The sequence below is a fragment of the Mus musculus genome, chromosome 13 (assembly GCF_000001635.26).
Source record: "Mus musculus strain C57BL/6J chromosome 13, GRCm38.p6 C57BL/6J".
NCBI classification, from domain to species: domain Eukaryota; kingdom Metazoa; phylum Chordata; class Mammalia; order Rodentia; family Muridae; genus Mus; species Mus musculus.
This window is the reverse complement of record NC_000079.6, coordinates 113,728,095-113,751,404: the sequence shown is the minus strand read 5'-3', so window position 1 is coordinate 113,751,404 and position 23,310 is coordinate 113,728,095. Positions and strand designations below refer to the sequence as shown.

At 41.4% G+C, this 23,310-nt stretch overlaps 1 long non-coding RNA gene across 2 annotated transcripts; it reads right to left on the bottom strand.

The window, feature by feature from the left end:
* Positions 1-873: 873 nt before the first annotated feature.
* On the bottom strand, positions 874-15,254 carry Gm31276. Of its 2 annotated transcripts, none has more exons than XR_001781061.2 (3): positions 15,114-15,254; positions 14,859-14,992; positions 874-2,267 (listed from the first exon to the last, which is right to left on the bottom strand). It is a non-coding gene; the product is annotated as a predicted gene, 31276 (long non-coding RNA). The 2 variants fall into 2 exon arrangements; XR_001781062.2 differs by lacking the exon at positions 874-2,267 and adding an exon at positions 12,606-12,787.
* Positions 15,255-23,310: the final 8,056 nt, after the last annotated feature.

Below are 23,310 nucleotides of genomic sequence, written 5' to 3'. Positions count from 1 at the left end.
AGGTGTGGCCTGGTTGGAGTAGGTGTGGCTTTGTTGGAGGAAGTGTGTCACTATGTGGATGAGCAATGAGATCTTCCTCCTAACCACATGGGAGCCAGTCTTCTGTCTGCCTTTGGATGAAGATGTAGAACTCTCAGCACCCCCAGTCCCATGTATGCCTGGATGCTGCCACGCTCCCATCTTTACGATACTGGACTAAACCTCTGAACCTGTAAGCCAGCCCCAATTAAATGTTGTCCTTTATGAGAGTTATCTTGGCCATGGTATCTGTTCACAGCAGTAAAACCCTAACTGAGACACGGATCTATGGCCTCTTCATCTACAGATACATGGCTAGTTCCTCCTACTGAGTGAGCCTTTAGTCACAGCTGTTGATTAACCCTGAGATCAAAGTGTCACTGCTGCACCACTGGGGATATCTTGCCAATCCAGTCATTGTCGTGGTTCATAGGCTTCACAGCTGGGCAGGACTTCTGTTCTTCCTCTCCCTTGGCAGCTTACATAAACCTTCTCCTCAACGTGAACCAGTTCTCAGTGACAAGCTTCCCGGGTCGGTTCTAGCTCAATTCCTCCAAGTCCTGTTTCCAAAGGATGTGGTGTCTTCAGCAGTGTGGCCTTACCTTCAAGGTTTGGAAAGCAATGAAGGGCAATGATAATGGCTTATAGTGTTTTAGCCCGGTGGTTCTCAACCTTTCTAATGTTGCAACCCCTTAGTACAATTCTTCATGTTGTGGTGACCTCCAACCATAAAATTATTCACATTGCTACATCATAACTGTAATTTTGCTACTGTTATGGATCATTATGTAAATATCTGTGCTTTCGGATGGTCTTGGCCAACCCCTGTGAAAAGGTCATTTGGCTCCCAAATGGTTAAGAAATACTATTTTAGGAGTCTCTTGTATTCTTCCAACCTTCAATTCAAAGGAAGATTTCCCATGTCTGGTAGTGAGATTTTGATTAGTGACTGGGCCTTACAGAGAGCACCAAAAACTCCATGTGCCATGTATGCATATATGTATGTATGTACATATGCATTTATGTATATGTATAGGCATGTCTGAATATGCACACACATATGTGTGCATGTATGAATATGAACACACATGTATTTAAGTAAGCTTCTAAAATAATGTCTCTCTATAGCTTTCAAACATCTTTAGTGTTATTTGTTTCTTCTTCTCTATCCCTCTGTAGCTCCCTTCCCCACACCTTTAAAGGTCTTCTTTATCCCCATTACCCCTGCACAGTGCCTGTCTCCTACCAGCCCTCTCTAGGTTTCCTTTACTCTCTTTCTTCAAGGTCCCTTTTCCCTGGCTTCCTTGGATACTTCCAGTTTTATACTCAAATCCAAAGGCTGGAAGCTTGGATCCACGAACAAGAGAAAACACGCTGCCTTTATGTTTCTGGGCCTGGGTTACCTCACTTATTACAATACTTATCAGCTTCCTTTATTTACTTACAAATTCCATTTTTCACTGAGGTTGTTTCCATTTTTTAGGTGTTATGAATAGAAAGGTAGCAACGAAGATGGCTGAGCAAGTGTCTATGGAATGTGATGTCAAGTCCTTTGGGCAGATGCTAAGGAATTCTTTTAATGTGATTATTCCCAGTTTCATCCATTCACCTGCAAATGGCATGACTGCATTCTTTATGGAAAAAAGATTCCACTATACATCTTAAAGTAGCATTACACTATAGTAGCATTATATTAGAGTAGTATTATAAATAGATACTGCATTCTGCTTATCCATCTTCTGTTGTTCATTACCTGGGTTGGTTCCGTAGTTAGATATTGTAAATACTGCTACAATAAGCACTGATGTACAAGCATCTCTGTGACATGTGGGGTTTGAGTCTTTTGAATAAATACTAAATTGTGCTATATATTGGTCATGTGGAAAATCTATTTTCAGACTTTTTTTTTGAAAGGTTCTACATTTTATCACTGGACAAACTACACCTCCAATTTAGACTTGAGCAAGTCTCCAGGTTAAAAATGTTAAACTGCATCTGGTAGAACTGATTGATGATGATAATTCAGTTTAAACCTTCAGTCTTGCCACTGTGTGAATCCTTACAGACCCAGCTTCGTTCTCCTATGCTGTCTTCTCTTAGAGTTGTACCTGATTTTGTTACCAGTTTTAATCTGAATCCATGAGGAGTAGGACGATTTTACTCTTGTTTTTGGTCCAGGAATCACTTGGTTCTGAAAGTCTTGTGAGAAGACGAGGCGAGATTCGGAATCAGGTGCAGACTGCACGATGCTGGAGAAAAAGAGGAGCCATTTTTAGACTTTTTTTTTTTTTAAAGAAACCTTTAACTGGTTTCCATATTGGTTTAACTGGCCTTGATTATGTTCCCCAGCAATTCACGAGTTTTCTTTAGTGCATGGATTTATCAGCATGCCTTTTTCAGGCATTGTGGCTGTGAGTAAATGGGTCTCCCTGCAATTTTGATTTGCATTCCTCAAATAGCAATGAGGTTGGGTGTGTTTGTGTGTGTGTGTGTGTGTGTGTGTGTGTGTGTGTGTGTGTGTGTGTGTGTTATGCTGTTTGCACTTCATGTTTTGAGAACTGTAAGATCCTTTTGTTAGCCCATCTATTGGGCTGTCTGACTCTGTATTTTGGTTTAAAAATTCTTTATATTTCCTAGATATTACTCCTATATCAGATGTTCAATGATCAAAGAATTTCTCCAGTTCTGTAGATTGTCTCCTTACTTGTGTAACTGTCTTCCTTTCTGTAATCTTTTAAATCTCATCAAGTCCCACTTACCCATTATTGGCCTTATTTCCTGGCTTATTTGTTGCCTATAGTATATCTTGAAGTATTTTTTCTTTTTCTTGTAAAAAATTGGGAGTTTCAGGTCATATGTCAATGTCTTTGGTCCATGTAGAGTTGACTTTTTGAAATTGGATTAAAGGAGTCTAATTTCATTCTTCTACATGTTTGATGGTTTGTATATGCTCAGCCCAGGGAGTAAGTAGCACTAGTAGAAAGTGTGGCCCTGTTGGACTAGGTGTGTCACTGTGGGTGTGGGATTTAAGACACTCATTCTGTTAGCAGTTTGCGGATGAAGATGTAGAACTCTCAGCTCCTCCTGCACCATGCCTGCCTGAGTGTTGCCATACTCCTGCCTTGATGATAATGGACTGAATCTCTGAACCTGTAAGCCAGCCCTAATTAAATGTTGTCCTTTATAAGACTTGCCTTGGTCATGGTGTCTGTTTACAGCAGTAAAACCCTAACTAAGACAGTATGATTATCCATTTTTTTTTCCCCAGTAGCATCTCTTAAAGAGGCTGTCTTTTCTCCACAATGTCCTTTCCTTTCCTTTCCTTTCCTTTCCTTCCCTTCCCTTTCCTTCCCTTCCCTTCCCTTTCCACGCACGCACGCACGCGGGCGTGTGTGTGTGTGTGTGTGTGTGTGTGTGTGTGTGTGTGTGTATACTCACTCTTTAAAACAACCCTGTATCCTCCATTCTGCAACTGATGCTGTTGTTCTAGCTAAGACTTCAATACTATATTGACTAAACTGTGGAAGGGGAATAGCCTTGTCTTGCTCCTAATTTTAGTTTTTCCCCATTTGGTATACTGTTAGCTACAGATTTACCATGTATAGCCTTTATTATGCTCATACATATTCCTTCAACTCCCAGTTTCTTCAGGACTTTTATAATGAAGAGATGTTGGATTTTGTTAAAAGCTTTATCCGCATCTATTGAGATTAATGTAGACACTTAGAGCTATAAATATCCCTCTTGGGATTGCTTTCATCATCTCCTGTAGGCTTTGGCACGCTATGTCTTTAGTTTCATTAAGTTCTAGAAAATATTTTAATTTCCTTCTTGATTTCTTCAATGACCCATTAATCATTCACTAATGTTCAGTCTCTCAGGTATAATGATATTCTATAATTTCTCTTGCTGTTGGTTTATAGTTTTATTCCATTATTATCAGAATATAAGAAATCATTTCACTTCCTATATTTACTAACATTTGTTCTATGCACTAATGATCTAGTTTAGAGAAAGCTCTATGGGCTGCAGAGAAAACTGTGTATTCTACAGTGTTTGCATATGACAGTCTGTATGTATCTGCTAGGCTTACTTGGTCTATGACATCACTTAATCCAAATGCTTCATTGCTGGGATGACCAGTTAGTTGGTGAGTGTAGAGCATTAGCATCACCCGCTATTTCTGTGTTGGAGTTCATCTGTGACTTTATATTTAATAATATTTATTTTATGAATTTGGGTGTGTCGGTATTTGGTGTATATATGTTTAGTATTGTAATGATCCATTGGTGGATTATTTACTTCATCAGCACACAGTGACCTGCTTTAGATCATTTTTACTTCCTCATATCTATTTACAGCTAGCTCCCATTTCTACTCTTAAGTGTCCACAGTCAACAATTTAATTTCTAGCTCTAAATGTGCCTTTCCTAGATATTTCATATACATGGAATCATATAGCTTATGTCTTGTATATGACTTTTTGTTTTAATTTTACAGTGTCTGTTGGTAGATAATTCATTTTGATTACTGAAAAAAAATGTTCTAATGTGTGAACAGACCAGCTTTTGTCTTCCCCTACATGAGATAATTGGCATCTAAATTATTTACGATTTGGAACTATGAATAGATACCAATTTTTAAAATGAAGAAACTGTCTTTAGGAGATGGTGAGTGTACCAGCACTTCCTGCACAGCATTAGAATCTGAGTTTGTATCCCAGCATTTATCTAAAAAGCAGGGTTTGGCTGTGGGCACAGTTGTAACACCAGCACTGTACTGGGCAGAGAGAGGATGCTCTTTGTGGCTTGCTGGCTGCCCGTCTCCTATCCTCAGGTTCAATGAAAGACAATCTCAGAGGAGTAAGTTGAGGGTGATAGAGCTGAACACCTACTCTGGCTTACGAATGTCATATATACACATGTGTGCATATACTTCGTAAACATACAGAAGGGAGGGGGATAGAAAGGGAGGGGAGGGGAGGGGAGGGGAGGAGGGAAGAGGAGAGAAGGGAAAGGAGGAGAGGAGAGGAGAGGAGAGGGGAGGGGAAGGGAGGGGAGGGGAGGGGGGAGGGGGGAGGGGAGAGGAGAGGAGAGGAGAGGAGAGGGAAAAACTGACTAACTGGCTCAGAAGTTCTCCACAGATTATATACTACCCAGCATCTGAGTCAGGGCTTGGGTCCAGCTCACTTTCCTCTAAGGCCTAGACACTGTTTTCTTTCTCAAAGTGTTTGCTATCAATGTATAGAAAGGCTACTGACATTTGTATGCCCTGAATCTGTATATTCTTTTGCAGAATATCTAATTTTAACTATTCTAGCTTTGTTGGGTTCATGTATTCATTTTGTCTTAGTAGCTTTTTCTTGCTATGACAAGATACCATGGCCAAGGCAAGTAATAGAAGTAAGCTTATTCTGGACTTATAATTACAGAGGTGAGAATCCATGACCATCACAGCAGGGATCACGGATCACGGTAGCAGGCAAGCAGGCATGGTGCTGGAGCAGAAGCTGAGAGTTCCCATCTTGGTCCACAAGCAAGGCAGATAGAATTAAATGGGAATGACAGGGGCTTTTGAAACATCAAAACCCTATTGTAGCCATCCAGCAGCCATGGAGAACTGGGTATACCTGAAAGGGAGGCTGAGAATGAAAAGGGATGGGCAGGTGAGAGAAGGATGAAGCCAAGGCAAAGGTTTCTGATCAAGGCTCGAGTTTAATTTTCAGCTCTGTGTTTATATAGGCAAAGCCCACAGAGCCATCCTTTTGTTTCAGCTAGATTGAATTGCAAAACAAGCTCAGCAAGCGGTCAGCTCCTCAAGGCTCTGTAGGAAATTGCAAATGCCAGGCACCAACTCCAGCCAAGTTGTAAAACCATCTGGGTTTGTTTAGCTTATTCAAGGATTGGGGAAGGACACACCCTACTGCCATGACACATGTCTTCCAACAAGGCCACACCTCCTGGTCCTTCCCAAAGATTCCCATCAACTGAGTCCAAGTTTCATGAGCCTATAGGAGAGCCATTCTCATTCAAACCACCACAGTTTTACCAGATTTCTTGAAAATATGTATAGACTATTTACAACTATAGTTTCACTATTGTGCCATTTGTGAACAGGCACTTTTTACCCAACTTCAATGCCTTTGATTTATGTTTTCTTGGTAAGTAGCTCTGGCTAGATCCAGAGTGATTGTAAACAGGAGTGGTAATGAGAGGCATCCTGGCCTTCTCCTAGATCTCAGCCAGAGTTCTTGGTCTTTCATTATTGCACATGATGTTTGTTGTAGGTCTTTCACATGTGCCTTTTACTTTGTTGAAATTGTTTTCTCTTAGTCATGGTTTGCTGTGTGTTTTCAGCTATGATAGGGGGTTGAAGGTTGTCAAATTCTCTTCTTCATCTCTATATTGTTACTGTCACATGTGTTGTCAAAGTTTTGTATTTTGAATGAGCCTCGAATTTGAGGAATAAAATCCACCATTGTATGCATCCTTCAATATGCTGCTAACATTGTTTTGCTAACATTTTGTTGATTGCTTTTTGCATCATTGTTCATATGACACACTAATCAGTAGTTTTCTTTTGTGCTGTATCTTTGTAGGCATTGGTATCGGTACACTAGTGTGGTGATTTGAGTGAGAATGGCTCTCTAGGTTCATAGATTTGAATACTTGACCCCAGTTGGTGGGACTCATTGGGAAGAACTAGGAGGTATGGCTTTGTAGGAGGACATGTGTCACTGGAGGAAGGCTTTGAGGTTTCAAAAGCCCATACTGTTCCCATTAATTCTCTCTGCCTTGCTTGTGGATCAAGATGTGAGTTCTCAGTACCTGAATCAGAGAATTCCTGCCTGCCTATTGCCATGTTCTCTGAAGTGATGGTCACAGACTCTAACCTTCTGTAACTGTGAGCACCGAATTAAACACTTTTCTTTTATAAATTGCATTGGTCATGGTGCCTTACCATTTCGTCAAAAATTAAGTAAGACAACTAAACTCATAGAATGAGTGAGGAAGTGTTCTCTGCTTGCTATTAGCTTTTTAATTATTGAGTAGAAAATATCAGTCAACCCATAAGCTCTGGGGTTTTCTTTGTTGAGATATTAATTTATTACTCACTTAATATGCTCACTAGCTATAGGTATAATTAAATTTTCCATTTGTGTAAACTTATTTGTTTTTTAGAATCTCATACATGAATATATTTTTTTTCATAAAAATCATCTCCACTCCCTCCTTCCAACTGTTCCCACCATCCTTTGCCACTGCTTCTCCCTACTAACATCCTGATCTCTCTTTCAATATTGATGTAGTTTGATTATTTTGGGTTTTTTGCTTTGTTTTGTTTTGTGTGTGTGTGTGTGTGTGTGTGTGTGTGTGTGTGTGTGTGTGTTTTGAAACAGGTTCTCTCTATGTAGATTTAGCTGGACTAGGATTTGCTGTGTAGAGTGAGCTGGCCTCAGACTTGGAAAAATGTCTACCTCTACCTCCTGAGGGCTGGGATTAAAGGTATGTGGCACCATATCTGGCCCATGCACTCTCTTTTAAATCCCACTGAGAACACTTAGTGTTTTCAGTATGTGCATTGATGAAAGAATATGCCCTGGGATATGGACAGTCTCTCAGGGACCACATCTACACAAAACTGGTTCTTCCTCCCCCAGCATTCACCAGCAAGTTCTTCGCTGATGGTAAGATTTCATGAAGTCCTTCCCCAACCATGATAGAATTTAATCCAGTTTGATCTTGTTTACATCCTGCATACACATGTAACCACAGCTGCTGTGAGTTATATGTGCAATATCTCTATCATGTCTAGAGAAGACCATTTTACAATGGTCTTCCACTAACTCTCAATCTTACAATCTTTCCAGCCCCTTTTCTGTGATGATCCTTGACCTTTAGGGGAAGGAAGTGTGATATAGATGTCCTTCTTAAGGGTGACCACTTCATAGTCTTTTGTTCTCTCTGCTTTGACTAAGTTTCTGTATTGTTACCTCAAAATGAAGCTTCTCAAATGAAGGCTGAGAGATGCACTCATCTATGTGCATAAAGAGAAGTATCAGCTGGGCAGTGGTGGCGCACACTTTTAATCCCAGCATTTGGGAGGCAGAGGCAGGCAGATTTCTGAGTTCAAGGCCAGCCTGGTCTACAGAGTGAGTTCCAGGACAGCCAGAGCTACACAGAGAAACCCTGTCTCGAAAAAACAAAAAAAACAAAAAATCCCAAAAAACAAAAAACAAACAAACAAACAAAAACCCACAAAACAAAACAAAAAAGATAAGTATTTGGGGAGCAATGTAATACAAAGTCTGTTTGGCAGAATAATAGTAGTTGGTTCTCTCTTAGAGCCTTTGGCCTACCCAGCCACAGGCTCTTCTCTCAGTTTAAAGTACCAGGCATGAATTCCATCTGATTTGTTCTAATAGGTTTGGGCTGTCTGGAAATGTTTTCATTTAATAAGTTGTCCAATTTGTTGAAGCACAAACTCTAAACTCTTAAAATTATTGTACATTCCATAGATTTTCCACTCACTCCATACCTTCCAGCATGAAAACCTGTTCCTTTTCTGATTTTAGTAGTTTGAGTCTTCTCCATTTTTCAGTGTGTCTAGCTAAATATCTACCAATTTTATTGATATTTAAAAAAGCAAAGTTTAGACTCAATGATTTCTCTTTATCCTTTTTCTATCATCTATTCATGTAACCTCCTCCAATAAGCACACACATCCTAATTCTGCTGATTTTTTCCTATTTCAGTAATTTTTGTGCAGTTTGTCATTTTGTTTCAATCTAGGTATCTGTTTACTGTTTTATATGTTGGATTTTGTAAAATTACCGTGTGCTTCATGTTTCAGTGATCAGCCTGGTATATAAATCTAAGCTCTTTGGTCACTTTCTAATTTTCTCCAGATAGGCAATTATCTTTAAAATGTTCTCATTTAAAAAATATTTTTATTAGTTCTTTCAGGATTTTACATGATGTTTTTGATCATATTCATTCTTTCCTCAAACCACTCCCAGATATTTCCCACCTCCCCAACTATCTGTCTCTCACTTTAAAAAAAAATTAAGCCCAGTTTATGTTGGTCAACTCTTCCTGTGAGTGGGGCCTGCCCTGGAGTATGGTCACCATAGTGCCACATCATTGATGAAAACTGACTTTCCCTCTCCCTGCACAATAAAATACCAATAAGTCCTCAGCTAAGGGTGAGACAGCATCTTCCCTCATCTCCTCTATGCTCAGAGTTTTCATCTGGCTTGAGCTTGCTCAGGTCCTGTACATCCAGTTACAACTACTGTGAGCTCACATGTACAGCTGCCTTGCTGTGTTAGGAAACATTATCTCCTTGAAGCTATTCACAATCTCTGGCTCTTGCATTATTTCTGCCTCCTCTTCTGCTCTTGCGTTATTTCTGCTTCTTCTTCTGCATAGATTTCTGAGCATTGAGGGAAGACATGTGATACAGACAGGCCTAAGGGCTGAATAACCTCGTAGTCTCCTATTCTCTGCATGCTGACTTCTTGTAGGCCTCTGTTAAGTACAGCTATTGCAAAAGGAAGATTCTCTAGTGAGGGCTGAGTGACAGCTGATCTATGGACATAGCCATAAGTCATTAGGAGTCATTTATTGCTATGTGCATTTAGCAGAATAATAGTAGTAGATTGTTCCCTGAGGCCCATAACCTATCTAGCCACATACTTCAGACCTCATAAAATATCCTTGTTTTTTTTTTTAAGTTGAGAGAGAGGGAGTGGGGGTAGGGAGAACACTAGGTCTTAAAGTGTCACTTCAGATGGAGAGGAAAAGGCTTGCAATAGAATGGGAGAGAGGCAGGACAGAAATGCCCACTTACCCCCCCCACCTCTGCCTTGTTTTTTTTCAAGACAGGGTTTCTCTGGGTAGCCCTGGCTGTCCTAGAACTCACTTCGTAGACCAGGCTGGCCTCAAACTCAGAAATCTGCCTGCCTCTGCATCCCAAGTGCTGGGATTAAAGGCGTGCGTCACCACTACCCAGCCTGCTCGCTTCTTTATCCACACATCCATAAGGAGAGGCAGTATCAGTGACCAGCGCATGCATCTCTTATCTTTAGGAAAAGATATCCAGAAGGACCGAGCCCTTTCATTCATACTGGCCTCAGCAAAGCTTAGTTAAAGCTGCTATAGGAACATGCTGTGTTCCAGGCACAACTGCCATGGACTGTGGGTGGGTGATGGGTAGCTGCTAGTGCCAGTGTCTCCAAAAAGTCTGTGCCTTCCACAGACTCCTACATTCCAGAATGTAAGTCCTTCCTTATAGATGTCTGTATGGAGAGACCATCCCAAGGGCTTCCTATTCTATCTTTATCCCTATTCTCTCTATTTGTCTTTGTGTGATAAGATTTGCAGTCAGTAAAATTTGAAATTCTAGGTCAGTAGCCTGATCCCAGGATTGCTCTAACCTCTAGGTATTCCATTTCTTGAACTGTCTCTTGCCGTCTGGGCCAGTGTCCTGAGCAGACCTTGAGCGATAACTCCACAGCCAGCCCCACAACACCCAGAGACAGCTCTACTCCCAGGTGCTCTAACATATCCAGGATTAGAGGATCCCAGGATCCCAGGAGCTTAGTCACACCAGAATCTCAAGGTCTCAAAGGCAGCTTGACTCCCAAGAGCTCCGTCACACCCAGGATCTCAGGATCCCAGTAGAGACAGCTTGACTTGGAGGAGTTCTGACATAACCAGGATTACAGGAAGGACAGGTTCCAGTCAGACATAGCCAGGGAAGGTAGCACTAGAGATAAACAGATGGCGGAAGGCAAGCATAAGAACATAAGCAACAGAAACCAAGGTTACTTGGCATCATCAGAACCCAAGTCTACCACCACAGCAAGTCCTGGATACTCCAACACACCAGAAAAGCAAGATTCAGATCTAAAATCACTTCTCATGATGATGATAGAGACATTAAGAAGGCCATAAATAACTCCCTTAAAGAAATACAGGAGAACACAGGTAAACAGCTAGAAGCCCTTAAAGAGGAAACACAAAGATCCCTTAAAGAGTTACAGTAAAACACAATCAAACATGCAAAGGGAAGGAACAAAACCATCCAGGATCTAAAAATGGAACTAAAAAAAATAAAGAATTCATAAAGGGAGACAACCCTGGAGTAAAAAAACTTAGGAAAGAGGTCAGGAGTCATAGATGCAAGCAACTGAATACAAGAGATAGAAGAGAGAATCTCAGGTGCAGAAGAAACCATAGAAAACATTGACAGAATTGTGAAAGAAAACACAAAAAGCAAAAAGCTCCTAACCCAAAACATCCAGGAAATCCAGGACACAGTGAGAAGACCAAACCTAAGGATAATAGGTATAGAAGAGAGTGAAGATTCCCAACTTAAAGGGCCAGTAAATATCTTCAACAAAATTATAGAAGAAAACTTTCCTAACCTAAAGAAAGAGATGCCCTTGAACTGTCTGTTTTTTTTTTCCCATTAAATTGGAGTTGATCTTATATGAGCAATGAGAAATGCAAGAATGATCAGACTAAGTTACAAAAGATCTTGAAATCTATCTTTTTATTCAATGTCATGAATACAGTAATCCCATCTCAAGCAGGAAGTGTGCCATTCTTAGAATTTGAGTACATTTGATGACTATTCTCAGACTTGGATTCATGGAGGTCATGAAATTCAAATTTACAGGCACATCAACTCCTTTAACTAAATCTCAAGTGGAATATTCTCTGTGTCCCTCTGTCTGCCCCTTATCACTATGTAACTTATAGAGTGAAAGATCTATGTATATCACATATAAACCATTTTGAAGAGATTTTTCTGGTATTTTGCTTTCTGATTTGCTGGTGTTGCATGTAGCAAAGGAGAATCAAGTACTTGGGCTGTATGGAATGGGGAGATGTGTGCTAACAGGGTCCCTATAGATAATTTAAGAGCCTTATTTAGAAAATAAAAACACAATGAAAACAGTAAAGTGAATGGAGGTAGACTGTTAAAGTCCTCTTTCAGGCCAGCAAAATGGCTCAGTGGATAAAGACAGCCCCAAGCCTGGTGACCTAAATTCAATACCTGGGCCCCGTGTGCCATGTGGTGGAAGGAAAGAATGAGCTCCTACAAGTTGTCCCCTGACCTCCACCTGCACACTGTGTCACATGTGTGTGTGTGCATATACAAGACAAACGTAATCTAAAATTGTTAAGATGTCTTTTTTCCAAAACTTTTCTTTGTTATCTTACTTATAGATCCCTAGTCCACCAGTACTTTATCTACACAACCTCAGCTCTTCTATATCTTCCAAAATCAGCAAATGTCCGGTATTGATCTGTTTTTCCTCTTCCCTTGCTAATTGAGCTTTCATTTTCTCTCCTCAATTAGCTCAGGGGTTTTTTTTTTTTTCTTGCCAAAAAAAAAAAAAAAATGCCATTCTGTAATGTTTAGAGTCTTGTAACATTTGTAGGCTCACTGCGGGCCATGTCTTACTGTCGATGTGCAATTTGTGGGTTAGAGACATGATGTTGGTGATGATGATGATGATGATGGTGATGGTGATGGTGATGGTGATGATGATGTTGATGGTGATGGTGATGATGGTGATGGTGATGATGATGATGATGATGATGATGGTGATAGTGATGGTGATGATGATGATGATGATGATGATAAACAAACTCCCTGCTTCATGGAGTCTTGAGAAGCCTGTTCCAAGTCAAACATGAAACCCAGGCAACAGAGGCATCCTAGCAGGCTGGCTTCTGGGAGCTCTGCAGAGGGACTAGAGAGGAGAAGGTTCTAGTTAGCATGGAAAGACCACTTTTAAGTAAGTGGCGAAGTTTTGAAGAGATTTTTCTGATATTTTACTTTCTGGTTTTCTGATGTGGTATTCAGGGAAACTGCCAAGTCTTTGGAGTTATCTGGCATGGGGGAGATATGTACTAACAGGGTTCCCATAGGGCAGGGTCATATTTCTTCCCATGAAGCCTTATGTAGCAGGTTAAGCAAACAGGTGCCATTAGAGGTGTGTAACTCAGTTTTCTCACTTACCAAACCTGTAAGAACCTGAAGTATTTTTTAAGTCAATATTAAATTTCCCCTGAACAGTATCTACAGGGTTCATCAAATCAACTTATTTTCTCAAGTGAAAATACCTTGGGTTTATTTATTTATTTATTTCACTCTAAAAGTATTGGTTTCAGAGTCAAACCTATAAGGAAATATAGACTTACTAGCCATCTGGGAGAAGCTATTTGAAATTTCATTTTCTCCCCATAAAATGTATCTGGGGGAGTATTACACTGTCAGATTTTGAGGAATACATGCAACTCAACATCCAAACGATCTGGCAGACTTTAATGCTGTTCGCAGCGAGATGTTGCCATCTTTCCCCTCGTCTGGGTTAACATTAATTCAGAAATACCCAAGGCTCCTACCCATAGGAATGCCGTGGTGTCAAGGAATCCAATGCTGCCTGGGCCTGGCATACTGTACCCTAGGCAGAAATGTTGATCCATCAGTTGGATCAACTTTGTTGGCAAAGTACTGGACAGGACATAATAATGGCTATTATAGTCCCCTATCTCTAGAAACATATCAAATATACACAAACCTACAAAACTGGATCCATTCATCTGGATTAGTCTTTTTTTTTTGTACTACATCCATCTGGATTAGTCTTTTTTTGTTTGTTTGTTTGTTTTTCGAGACAGGGTTTCTCTGTATAGCCCTGGCTGTCCTGGAACTCACTTTGTAGACCAGGCTGGCCTCAAACTCAGAAATCTGCCTGCCTCTGCCTCCCAAGTGCTGGGATCAAAGGTGTGCGCCACCACAGCCCAGCTGGATTAGTCTTATACAAGCCTTGTGCTTCCCAGTGTCTAAATCTCAGAGCTCTGGCACCTGACAGAAAATGATTTCCTATCCAGACTCTTTACCGATAATGTGAGTATCTTATGTACACTCACAAGGCCTTGCTTATTTATATATAAATGTGAGTATATAGCATAAGGAATAAACACATACAAGTTTCTTAAAGCTGTGCCTTCAAAGTGAAAGGCTACATGATATTTTAAAAGCTATAGATACAAGATCTGGATTATCACATGTACAGTAATTATGTACCAATTTTTTTTTATTAAGTCACCATGGTGGAAGAACCTAAAGTTCATTGATCAATCTGATGGGCTGATTGACTTATTGCCCCTCGGTGACTTTGGAGCAGTCACTATCACCTACGGCATGCAACAGTGTGCTATGACTTTCATGGCCCCTCTAGGCAGGCAAACTCTCCCATGTTCTGGAATTTTAAAGTAGCTGAGCCGTCAATCACCCAGTTAGTTGCCTCTCACATTCTTCTGCTTTTCAGACCAGTTTTTTCCCAAGCAGATAATGTATCTTTTTTTTTAAAATGACAAATCCATATCTGAGAAAGAGATGTTCCTTTTCCACCCCTGTCCCCACTAAGGCCTGTCCAATATGGCCAGGCGACAACTATATGGCCTTCAGGAAAAGTTTTGATTGGCAAAGTTGGTGTTCTTCAATTCAAACCCATTGTTTGTGGGTACCGCTAATATTCTACATACGCCATCCAACAGCAACGCTTTATTTTCTGCCTGATCTGCGGCTGTATTAGATTTCTCCGTCTTAGCTTTGTGCTAAGTAGAAGCCCACCTCATCAACTCGCTTCTACCTCTGTTGGTCTGCCAGCAGCGATTGTTTATACCACCCAAGGGCTGCCCCGGGGTCTCTGGGCCATTCTTTTGTAGGAAGGGCGATGGAAACTGCCTCTCTTGATTTTCTTTTCACCCTGGCTCTCGCTACTTCTCTGCATCTGAATGGGGGATGTTACTTACTGTGGACTGCTAGGTAAGCCTAGGTTTCCTCTCCGTCGAACCAGTTGACCCTTTTTCCGAGAGGTTATTGCTTAGCCTCCAGATGAGGAGTGTTTGTTGAGAGACGAAAATATCAACAGCCGACTTGGAAGTACCTTGCGGGTAAGGAGGCAGATTTCTTTACTCTTCCTCAGTGCAGGGTCCTCTAGGACCCTGAATTCTTCATAGAGGCAAGACTGTGCTTTAAAACCCCAACAAAAGAGACAGCATGCTTACCTCAGACCAAGATGGCAGGGAGGCGAGTCCAGTGAACAGTGACTGCCTCAGACACAACCACGTGTTTCTCGGGACACTTAACCTGCCTCGCCTCAGCCTGTTCACTGCAACTGGGACGCTTCCGATGTTACTCGTAACAACGCTAGGTCTCCCGCTATCCTCTGCTAAGGCAGAGGAGCAGCCACACAAGATCCGCCAGTTTTGGTCTTCATATTTTTTCTCTTGGGACCAACGGGTACCAGGAGCAGATGTGGCTTCAGGTGTGACTGTGGGAATTGCTGTGCCAAACGTTTTCCTCTGTCTTCCCGTTAAATCCTCCCTGCCCAGGTATGTCATCCACTTGGGTGGTGGCCACCCCCGACGGTTTCAAGGTAGAATAGATGTAAGGGGAAGCTTGTTGCTTTAGGGAATGCAGCTCCTCTCTCAGTTCTAAAATAAGACCTGGCGGATGTTTGTTAGGAACTTGGCTCTTAACTCTTCAAAGGGAGGAAGGCAGCTTAAATGTTATTTACATACCTGTAGCTGGCACAGGCAGAAATTTAGGCTTTTGGGATAAGCAGTAGTCTGGGGGGATTCGGAGGGAGAGACAATCAAGGAAATTGCAGCCCTCTGGGCTCCGACAGAAGCATCAATTAGAGGAGGTTGAGAAGAAGAGAAAAGAAGAGAATGCCTATTGTCCATGCAAGGGGGTGGGGGATGAGGGTGTGTGTGTGTGGGGAGGGGCGCTTCCTAAGTCATTTAGGCCAGAGCAAGGTTGTATTTGGAGACACACTGAATTCTTTCAAAGATACTTAAGATATAGTGCGTGCTGTCAAATATGTTATTACTAAGGATATTGCAGTTTTTCACCTATTCAAAGTGCTTTGTGTGAGAATTTTTTAAAAATGTTGACAAGTGGCCATAGAGTGTCTGAAAAAAGATCACTGAATTCTTTCGTTCTGTGATGTTCTGAAACAATCGATGCTGTCTCAGTGGAATTGTCTGGATTCTAAAGACTGGATTCTGACTGCACTGGAGTATTTGTGCCAGATAACAGTATGGGTGTGTGTGTGTGTGTGTGTGTGTGTGTGTGTGTGTGTGTGTGTGGTCTGTGTGTGCATGCATGTGTGTGTCTGTGTGTGTGCATGTGTGTCTGTGTATGTTTACATGTGTGTATGTGTGTGTGTGCATGTGTGCATGTGTGTCTGTGCTTATGTGAGTGTATGTGTGTATGTGCTTGTGTGTCTGTGTGTGTGCGTGTGTGTGTGTGTGTGTGTGTGTGTGTGTGGTCTGTGTGTCTGTGTGTGCATGCATGTGTGTGTCTGTGTGTGTGCATGTGTGTCTGTGTATGTTTACATGTGTGTATGTGTGTGTGTGCATGTGTGCGTGTGTGTCTGTGCTTATGTGAGTGTATGTGTGTATGTGCTTGTGTGTCTGTGTGTGTGCGTGCGTGTGTGTGTGTGTGTGTGTGTATGTGTATGTCTCTGTGTGTGCTTGTATGTGTATGTGTCTGTGATTGTGTGTCTCTGTGTGTGTTTGTGTGTGTACTTGTGTGTGTATGTGTATCTCTGTGTGTGTATCTGTGTATATGTCTCTGTCTGTGTGCTTGTGTGTGTATGTGTGTCTCTGTGTGTGTATGTCTGTGTGTCCATCTGTGTGTGTGTGCTTGTGTGTTGTATGTGTGTCTGTGTGTGTATGTGTATATGCGCTTGTATGTGTATATGTGTGTGTCTCTGTGTGTGCTTGTATGTGTATGTGTGTGTGTCTGCTTTTTGCCTCCTACTATGAGTTTTAAATCTGTATATCAAAATCAGAAAAAGAAAATCCAGTCCTGAGGGTCCCCGTTGTGGCATATTTATGCTGCAGGCAGATTGAGAGCATAAAATAGACTTTTCACAAATGAAGAGACACGAAGCTGTTCAGCCTGTGACAGGAAACTTCAGCTGTTGCCAAGGCAACTGCAGATCTCCGACTCTCGGGCTGGCTGCCTGAGGAGTGTCTCAAAGCCCCAACCTTGTCTGCTGTCACTCACTGTCAGGCCAAGCACAAAGGAACTGGTAGTGAATTCACAGTCTCTTAGCTTTCCATAAACAATGGGACAACCCATGAATATGGAGCAAAAGCAAGCAGGGAATCTCAGGACTGAGTATACACACAGTACCTGATATGGTTTGTATGTCTTTGTCTCCTCCAAACTTTGTGTGTTGGCAACTTAATCCCCAGGGCAGTAGTTTCTTCTGGTGTAGCCCTTTGGAAGGTGTTTAGGTTCTGAGCACTTTGCCCTCCTGAACAGATTTAAGGAGCTCTTTGTTCTTCTCTTCTCCCATGTAAGAACAGTTTTCCTCTCATCTGGAGGATGCAGCTATATGTACGGTACATACTGGAACCAGAAATGAAATAGTCTACCAGTGACTTCATCTTAGACATCCCAGTCTCCATAAACTGTGAAATAACGGCTCTTCATAAATTACTGTACTGGCTGGTTTTGTGTGTTAACTTGACACAAGCTGGAGTTATCACAGAGAAAGGAGCCTCCCTTGAGGAAATGCCTCCATGAGATCCAGCTGTAAGACATTTTCTCAGTTAGTGATTAAGGGTGGGAGGGCCCCTTGTGGATGTTGGCCAACCCTGGGCTGGTAGTCCTGGGTTCTATAAGAAAACAAGCTGAGCAAACCAGGGAAGCAAGCCAGTAAGCAGCACCCCCCTCTATATCAGCTTCTGCCTTCAAGTTCCTGTCCTATATGAGTTCCAGTCCTGACTTCCTTTGGTGATGAACAGCAGTGTGGAAGTGTAAGCTAAATAAACCCTTTCCTCCCCAACTTGCTTCTAGGCCATGATGTTTTGTGCAGGAATACAAACCCTGACTAAGACATTTACCCATGCATTCATATTCTGTGGTAGACAACGTATACCATACTAAGTCATAATCAGCCATGAGTTTGGATGTACACAACAGAATTTCATCAAAGATGTAAATGGTACATACCTAGCCTAAATAGATCTAGAAATTAAGGGCAGATGATCCAACAATCAAACTCGTTTGTTACCAAACGAACTGATAATTTATGTACCTATAAAGTTCTGCACACAAAAGTTTACAATAGCCTTTACCAAAATGTTCCTCAGTAGGTGAACGGATAAATAAACTGTGGCGCATCCAGACAATGCGATCTTATTCATGGGCTGTGATAAATGAGCTGGCTGGGAGGGTCATTCACTTGGAAGAGTGTTTGACTAGAATGCATAAAGTCCTGGCTTCAGTCCCCACCACCACATAAAACCCACTGTGCCTCTAATCTCAGCATTTATAGACGGAGGCAAAAGCATCCAAAAGTCAATGGCATCCTTGGTAACATTGAGCTTAAGCAAACCTGGGGTCCATGAGACCTTGTCTCTGGGGGTGGGGTGGGGGAAGCATCATGAAGCATAAGATGTTATGAAATGTTAAGCATACGTTACTTGATCGAAGTCACCTGAAAAGCTATGAACTATATGAGCTCAATTTTCTGGTGTGCCAGAAAAAACAAGGCTGTGAGGACCACAGATTGTTCAGTGGTTGTCAGAACAAGAGGAAAAAGTAAATAGACAGAGCACAGAAGATTTTAGGGCAGCAAAATGATTCTCAATAATACTATAATGGTGGGTACATGCCATTAGACATCTGTTCAAAGCCCATAGAATGTACACCACAGAGACTGGTCTCTGTCACCAACTGTGGACTTGTCATGACAACGATTTGCCACTGACAGGTTATCAACTTTAGCCGATGGATTCTGGTGTGGGGTGGTAATAGTAGGGGAGGCAGAGTGTGTGTGCGAAGAAGGGGTATGTGTGTGACTCGGTAGGTAGTCTCTGCTCGGTTTTGATTTGAATCTAAAACTGCTCTGAAAAACAAAGTATATTGTAAAATCATGAGCAGAAAACTCAAGACAATACTATTTAAAGATAAATAATTGAAGGATGTAATAATGGTGGCCCCATGTCATTCACTGCACATTTGTCTAGTCCCATGCAATCTATGGCACGAACAATGACTGGACTTTTACTAGCACATCATTTGTTATAAACAGACTGTTCTGTATGGGATGTTGACAATAGAGGAGACGTGGAAAGGGGATGCAGGCATGTACTGAAACTTTGGGAATAAGGTTTAAGCAGACACATATGTAAGCTCTATCTCAGTTGATTAATAAAAATGTTTCAGGATATTTTTTTTTTGAGCCAGAATCCTGTAAAGTGACAATGAAAGCAGAAAAAAAAATTGTCTACAATATTTTTGTTGGATTCTGTAACCTGTATAGCTGATTAGAATCTTAGAGACAAGAATCTAAGAATACAGGGTTTGTTCCGATTAAACAAACAACAATAAAAAAGGAAACTCAGGCTTGAGGTGAACCTTAAGTCCTCCTAAAGCATAATTTCTTCAAGTTTACTCTCTTTTCAAATCGGTGTGTGTGTGTGTGTGTGTGTGTGTGTGTGTGTGTGTGTGGTGTGTGTGTCTGTGTGTGTGTCTCTGTGTGTGTGTGTGTGGTGTGTGTGTGTGTGGTGTGTGTGTCTGTGTGTGTGTCTCTGTGTGTGTGTGTCTGTGTGTGTGTGTGTCTGTGTGTCTGTGTGTGTGTCTGTGTGTGTGTGTCTATGTGTCTGTGTATGTGTCTCTGTGTGTGTGTCTGTGTGTCTGTGTGTGTGTGTGTCTGTGTGTGTGTGTCTGTGTGTGTCTGTGTGTGTGTGTCTGTGTGTGTGTCTGTGTGTGTGTGTCTGTGTGTGTGTGTGTCTGTGTATGTGTCTGTGTGTGTGTCTGTGTGTGTGTGTGTCTGTGTGTGTCTGTGTGTGTGTGTCTGTGTGTGTGTGTGTCTGCCTAGAGAGGCCAGGAGTCAGAGCCCCAAGAGCTGGAGATAGAGCAAGCTGTGAGCCACCTTACGTGGTTGCTGAGAACTGAGATTTGGCCTTCTGCAAAGGGCAGCAAGCACTTTTAACAGCTGGAGTCATCTCTTCAGCTCCACCCAAGTCTAACTTTTAAAAAATAAAATCCTCTAGGCTTTGTAGAAGGAGACAACCAGTTCAAAGGACTTTACATAAGACTACTTGGAAAAGTTGCATTTCATTGCGCTACAATGAGCAAAGAAACCGAGTGGCTATAAATGACTCCAAGTGCATTCTAATGCCTATAAGGACCTCCAACCGCCGCCTGGGTGAGAAAATAATTTGGTTTGCTCTAGCTGGGATGCTGGTAATGCTGGAGCTGACTGTGTTTCTTGTTTGCATTTGGAAATGAAATGTGGAAACACGCTGAGATTTGTAAAGGTTACTGAAGAGAGAATATGGCCTGAAGAAAGGTGATGTTTTATATAACGATCTAATTAATGCAGGTATCTCTCCATCTCAGGCCCCCTGCCTCGGGGCAGGAAACCTTACCCTCCCCCATGTCTTCTCAGAGCCCAGACATTGGGGAATGTTGCATAACCCCAGAAGGGGCACCTACAACTACTGCTATTTTGTTTCATGCTCTCCCCTTCTCTTTCTTAGACTGGTTTTTGCAACTAGTACTGTTGCCAGAGAACAGAAAGTATCACTGTCAAATTAGCCAGGAGGCAGTTGTTTTTTGTTTTGTTTGTTTGTTTGGTTTGTTTGGTTTTGACAAAGTAATCTTGCAAACCTTGGAATCCCAAGTGTCCAAGCCACACTTGGTTACGGGGTAGCTTTCATGTCCCCGCCCTGATGGCCAGTCCATTCCTGTGTGTCTGATCTTAACCTTGAAAAATCTCTGATCTTAACCTTGACTTTTTTTCTTTTAAATGAAGTCTATGTTGAAAATAGTCAACTACTGTCTTAAAAAAAAAAAAAAAAGCTAGCCTGACTGGATTCAAAGTTCAAGTTTACCACTTACTAGCCGTGAGACCTTAACTAAAGTTGTTTAGAATCTGTAAAAGAATAACATTGCTACTTAGCTCATTGTGAGTTGTGGGAATTAAATGACGCAATCTCTGTGAAATGCTTGGGACACTGTAATCTCTAAGATTGGCTTCCTATGGTATTGGCTAGCTGGCTTCCTCTAGTTTCATCTTAGGTTTGGTTAGCTCATGACTTGATGTAATACACTTGGGAATGGGAAACACTGAGCCACATGACACGGAACAACATATTCACAAGGAACAGCGGTATTACATTTCAATTTCATAACACAACTGTAAAAACAAAGCCAGCAAATGTTGATTTAAAAAAAAAAGAAAGAAAAAGACAGTTGCACTGACAAAAATACTGCTAACTCTGCAAAAATCCTTCCAGCACCAACACCTGCTTTATCGATTCTGTTGTCCTGTGCATGTTTACCCTAAGAGGCCAAGATGTTTTCAGGGGTAAAAATCTGTTCAATAATTTTAAAACATGACAATGGGGATGACAAATCCTAATATTCTAAGAATGAGAATAATTCTCATTCTTGGTTCTTCCGACTGGGCCTTGTTTTTTGGTTTATAAAGAGGATGTATCATCCTCTACTGGTTTCCTGTTTGCACTCTTGAGGTCAGGGCTGTGCCTGGACAGGTTTGTGCACTGGCTTTGGGCCTGATGGGCCACTCAGTGGGAATTGTGGCTTTTGCATCTCTTCCAGTATGCTCTGCTTGCCAGTCAAGGAAACAGGTTGTTCTTTTGGATTATTATCCATGAGTTTAGGTGTAGAGGTGGTGTGGATTTGAGTGATGTCCATGCTGGCCTAGGGAGCTACCATCTTTATTGTGGTATTAGGTGCTTCATCTACTGTTGAGATATTCTTGCTTTAAAAATATTTTTGCCATGGTAACCATTGTGAAATAATGGCTTTTAATGTGTATGAAGTTGATTAATGTTTTCATAGAAATCTATAGCAAGGCATAAGGCAATTCTTGGCCATGCTTTATAGAAATGTGTTTATGAACACATATGGAATTACCTCTCACAACGATAGCTAAAAGAACTGACTGTCTTGACAGATATCTCTGTATCTTCTCTGATTAATGTGGTAGCCACTAGCTGCATGTAGATATTGAATAGTTGCAAACTATGTATAAGTTAAATTTTATTTACCTTGAATGTATTTAAATCTAAACAGCCACCATGTGGGGAATGGCTGGAATACAGGATAGGGCAAGTTTAAAACATAATGAAAAGTTACTTAGACCCCATGAATCTCATTTCCTCCATGTTTGAATTTGGCCACTGAGTGTCTCAACCTCAGTTATTTAATGAATTCACTCAGGAGACATTGGAAAATGCTGATATGTAGGCACATTCTCCCAGTGTTGTTACTTAGCATTGATATTTTATCAGCCTATTGAATTATGTATTTTGTACGTGGGGAGGTAGATGCGTACGTCCCACAGACTGTGTGTGGAAGATGGAGGCCCAGTGTTGTTTATTGGGTTGCAATTTTGGCATTGATATTTTATTAGCTTATTGTTTATTTTGTATTTGGGGAGGTTGGTGCATATATCCCACAGGCTGTGTGTGGAAGACAGAGGAATTAAGTCTCTCCTTGTATCATGTAGTTCCTGAGGACCAAACTCAAGTTGTCAGACTGGGTGGCAGGGTCTTTTCCTGCTAGGCCATCTTGCTAATCTGCAATAGATATGTTTTGAGAGCTACAGATAATAGGACAATAATCAAAGTCGGGCACTATTACTGAACTAAATTCTCTCTACGCTTTCTTCTAGCTCTATATTTCCATGTAAATTATGCTCAATTTAAAATAAATAGGGTGCTTGTTTTTTAATCCTATAATAGAAAATTACATGTGGGTTTTAAAAAAAAAATAGAAGCTTCCCGGAAAACACACTTGAAACAATTATTTGGAGCATTATTCTAGGTTGACTTGATGTACTTCTCTTAGGAGTTTGGCCGTGTTGTTATAAATCACGAGTTTAAGCTAGAAACAAGGAAAAGGTTGTGTGTGTGTATACTTGTTTTGGAATCTGATTACAGCCTTGTATCAAAGCTTGGCCATCTGCCCACGGACCTGCATGGGGTGACCTCACTGAGTAACCCAAGCTGTAAGTTTATGGAACTCTCAGTGGGAGGTCTTTGGGCGGCTGGTTTGGAGCAACACACTATTGCTGAGTTTGTATCTTCCCTGGGATTAGACAAATAAAGTCTCTGGCCAAGGCATTTTGTCTCAAAGCTACCACAGAAACGGGTCCAGGAAGAATTGGAGCATTTGTCCCTAGAACATCTGGAGTTTCAAGCAAAT